Here is a 5,150-nt window from a genome sequence, read left to right as displayed (position 1 = left end):
CATATTTTGGCAGCACAAATTATGATGCTTGTGTTGTTTAAGTAGCGACTGATTCTGCTCGTGGCGAAGGGTACTTTACTTTTGAACCGAATAGAGTTCGGGGGTAGTTTTCGAAGGAACGGCGCGAACACAAAATCTGAAACTTCATATTTTGGCAGCACAAATTATAACGTTTCTATTGTGTTAGTAGCGATTGATTCTACCCATGGCGAAGGAGACTTTACTCTTGAGCCTGATAAGGTTCGGGAGTAGTTTTCGAAGGAACGGTGCGAGCACAAAATCTGAAACTTCATATTTTGGCAGTACAAATTATAACGTTTCTATTGTGTTTGTAGCGATTGATTCTGCCCATGGCGAAGGGTACTTTGCTCTTGAACTTAATAGTGTATAATTCAGTTAGGGGTTGGTTCTTGAGAAATGGATCAATATATTAACTTTTTTTTGATAGCACAAATTAGCACAAAATCAATACTATTCAAATCTATTTTCATTTTCCTTTTTTTTCTTTTTTTTTCTTGTAGTCCTGCTAGTTTGATATTAAGCTGGCAGCGCCACACGGTTCTTCTAAACGGCACGTGGTACAAAATTGTAGCACAAATTAGCACAAAATGAGCACTAAATAGTTCGAAAGGTCTTTTTCGATTCTGCTCATTTGGTCCTGCTAGCTTGACAGAGGTAAAGTATTAGGTGAAAATGCGATTGGATGGCTACATAAGGAGATATGTGCTTTTGCAACCAATTTTTCAAATTTTGTTTTAAATACATATCTCTTTTATTTTTGGGGCTGTGTTGATTTTAATCGCTTAGAACTCTTCGAAATAGACAATTAACATGTGACAGAACTATTGTATAAAAAAATTTTTTTCAAAATTTTATTATTTTTTTTTTTATAAATTTTGTTGTATGTCAAAATTGTTTTTTATGTATTAGGAACTCTAGGTATTCACAAAATAAAGCTATTAAGCTGCTGAGAACTATGCGAGCTCGAATTTCGATAAAAAGTTAGCACCCCATTTTTTAAAAATTGTTTAAAAATTGTTATTAAGGGAATCTCGAGTTAAAAAGTACAGAGAACTCTTCGTATCGTTGAAAGGAAGCAGGAACTCTATTCAGAACTATTGTATCTAAAAATTGATTTTTCAAATATTTTTAATTTTTTTGGTATTTTTCAAAAATTTTTTTTATGTATTAGGAACTCTAGGTATTCACGAAATGGAGCTATTGGTCCGATCAGAACTATTAGATCTCTATTTTCGATGAGAAGTTAGCACCCCATTTTTTTAAAAATTGTTTAAAAATACTTATTAAGCGGAACTCTTGTTATAAATTATATAGAACTCTTTGTCTCGTTAAAAAGAAACGGGAACTCTAATCAGAACTCCTGAGTACTATAGTTGGGGTGCTAACTTCACATACCCGAAAGAATCTTGAGTCATATTCGCGTGCGGCCGCCTGCACTACGAGAACAAGACAGTTTCAGCGTTCCACCGTGCACTGGTCGATGGATAAATATGATTCTCATGGGGCACCATTTATCGTAGTAGGCCCTGGAATCGTTAGATTATTTCACGGTGCATATTCTCTACGATTTTTAAGCCATCCCGCTTTGACTGTGGCGCAGATTATTCTTATGAAGTTATTTCGTCCGAGATACACATGCACGCATATGCAGAAAAATATGTATTTTATCTGTATTTTAAGTTAGTGGATCTTTAACGCATTATTACTGAATCTGAAAATTCGCTATTTATTATTTGCTATTTACAATGTTAATGAAAGATTCAATAAAATCGTGATCACTCATATAATAGAAGCAACACAATCGATAAATAATTATAATTCTTTTTTGGCTTGGCTATTTCACAACTTGTACTTAATTATTTATATTATTTTTGTTTAGTTATTCATATTTAACATTGATAAGTTAAATACAAAAGAAAAAATATATTAGTGGAAAAAAAGACCATGATTTTAGAATTATTTTATCTGTATATACTTTAGCATTAAAAACTAAATATGTCCAAGGTTATTTTATGAATTCATCCTGTTTGCTGTGCATGTTCTCTAATGAAGTTTATACATTAAGACATATACATATAAACTGTAATTCTAACTTCTTCTGTCCGCGCACATTTCGTGTTGCGCGTTGAAAAGTCTAACCATTTCCGCGGTTAAGATTAGCGCGACCATTGGTGTCCGCGGTATTCTCCCGCATTGCTTCTTTTATCAAGCCGAACCGCGCCTCGTAAAAGTCATCGTCGCGCGTTCAATTAATAACTAGATAGACGATCCTGATTATCGTTAACTAGCCACTTAGTTTCAAGCCAGTTTCATATGGCCGCGGATTATCGTATCACAATTTAAATCTAAGTTCCATTTATATTTATTTCTCTGCAGAATTTCTCAAACAACTGTAAAATGTGCAATCATCCTGTGATTATAAATCAAATATTTCTTAGAGCCAAATAAACAACGCTTTTCTATTATATATTGATTTGACGAACCGAAGATGCTATCTCTAGTCTCTGTGAAATTAGCACCTTACTTTCAAAAATTTTGTTTTCTCGGACACTTTTTAGATTGTTCGATTACTTTTAATTCACTCGGCTATTTTTTTGTTTTTTTTAACCATTTTTCTTTTTCTTGGCTATTTTTTTGTTCATTTAGCTATTTTTTTAATTTTTTCGGCTACTTTTTTGTTATCTTGTTCACTTTTTTGTGTTTTCGGCGATTCTTTAGTTTTTATTGTCACTTTTTTATATTTTGTACTACTTTTTTTTTCCCAGCCACTTTTTGATTTCCTGGTTACTTTTTAGTTCGCTGCGCTAACTTTAGAGATATTTTTATTAGTTACGATCTCGAAAACATTAGTAAGTAACGGGTCACACGTAATTTGTTACAAATTGCCGCGGATTTCCGGCGATAACACGATGTCATCGTACTTCAATTTATCACGATTTGCTTATAGGAGTGGCTTTAGGCGATACTTGTTTGCGATGGTGATAAAGCCATGAAAAAGACGAAATGTCATCGATTCGGAATTATTGCTTCGCGATGCTAATCCATAAAATTTTTCCAATCGTAAATATCAAAGACGCGGTGAACATGACGTCGCGCTACGCTAATCAGCCAGCAAAGAAAGAGCTGAAAGGCGTGAAGCTCAAAAAAAAAGTAGGCTTACGTTAAGAAGATGTTAATTAACGTTGGTTTGATCTCGTGAACATCTCGCGTAAAACGTACGTTCGCTGCGTAATTTTGCAGCAGATCTCTTTTGCATTTTCTTATTCTGGAATGACGGATCCGGTGACGATTTTCTTGTTATCGTTTACTGCAGATCACACAACATCGTGCTTTTTCGGCTTAAAACAAAGATTAAAATGTCACCTTTCAAACGGGCGTCTAGTGTTGTCGATGCGATTAGTAGTTACCGAGTACTGAGCATTTAATGGGAGGAACGTCACAAACTTTTTCCCATACCTAATATTAATCGGCAAAGTTTGTTAGGTTAGAAAAGCTGTCATTCGTTACGCCTTGGTAAAAACGTTGATAGAGAATGATAGAAAAATCCTATCGTTTTGAACATGGTTTGTAATTCACTAATTTGAATCAGATCTTATAGGAATCTTGTAAAAAAAAATCGTATAAAATTTGATAAAATATGTTTCGTATCCGATCAATCGTGATGCTCTCGCGAGATCAACGATAGAAAATGATGTAAACACTAAACTTATAGAAAACGATAAAAATGTACAAATACAAATTGATAAAAATTCTATCGTTCTCAATCGTTCTTTATCAACTTTTTTTACCAGGACGATACGATCTCACTCTGTTCCATACACGGAGAGAATTTTTCGTTATTTTTTACCGCAAAATTCATTACAACTTTTATCATGTTTGGTAATAAGCTTGGGACAACTTGGCAGTCTTTGAAATTTATCAGTAACGATAGGATTTTTTGAAATATACAAGAGACTTTTTAAAAGCGATGTAGTAAAAATTACAATGCAGATTGTAAAGTGTTTTGAAGTGAAATTTTTACAATGTGCTTCATAAAATTTCAATATTGATAAGAATTTTTGAAATACATAAAAGATATTTTAAATTCGATATAGTAAAAATTACGAAACAAATTGTAAAGTATTCTAAGGGTACGTTTCCACTGAGCGTCACGACGCAACGCGAAAGAGAGAAAGAGAGGAGTTGTGTATATATATAAACTTCTCTCTTTTTCTCTTTCGCGTCATGTCATGACACGATGGATAACGCAAGACGCGCTCAGTGGAAATGTACCTTAAGACAAAATTTTTTAATAATCTTTGTAAAATTACAATTCGCGGTATAGCAATCAAAAGTAACCACGATTAAGAGTGTTAAGACTATCTTTGTCTTCTGATTCCTGAAAAAGAAGATAACCTTAGTCGCGATTGTTTTTGGTTGCTATAGATTTAGTGGCCAGAAGCACGCCAAAAATCGCCCATGATCATATAATCAAACTATTTACTTACAGAAAGAAACTCGGATATGATAATCCTCTTCTAAACTTATATGCTTTTGTGTAATGCACTCACAATATTACGCACAAATATTAGGCACTGCTACGCACTTCGAATCACTTCAGACTCGGGCCACGAATGATGGCAGGACGCGGACGACTTGTCGACTTCTGTTCGTTTGTTTCCTGTTCGTACAAGTTCTAGCGTAGCTAAAGACACACTCGACGACAAAAATAACCGATAAATATCGATTACAGTCGATAAATTACCATATTACATGCTAAAATTATTATAAGCGACTAAATCAGATTAAAAATATCATACTGCATGGTAAAAATTGTATAAGCTATTTTATACATTTATAACTACTTGGCATCTATTCTGTTGAAAATAATAAAGAATCATAAACTGCGTAACATATTTTAAAATTATTGAAATTTTACTATACTCTTTAGTAAAATTAATAAAATATATTATATATCTTATTATGATACATATCAATAAATCAAAGAGACGCACATACTATTCTTTGAAATACTATGTTGTCCCACTATTATCATGATTTTCAGGCTAAATTCTAAGAGAAAATTCTCTCCGTGTACATACACTGAGAAAAATGTCCGTTTAAAAAGTAACAAACAAACGGATATTTCC

Source organism: Trachymyrmex cornetzi, unplaced genomic scaffold, assembly GCF_001594075.2.
Source record: "Trachymyrmex cornetzi isolate Tcor2-1 unplaced genomic scaffold, Tcor1.1 scaffold21, whole genome shotgun sequence".
Lineage (NCBI taxonomy): Eukaryota > Metazoa > Arthropoda > Insecta > Hymenoptera > Formicidae > Trachymyrmex > Trachymyrmex cornetzi.
This window is presented reverse-complemented; position numbering follows the sequence as displayed.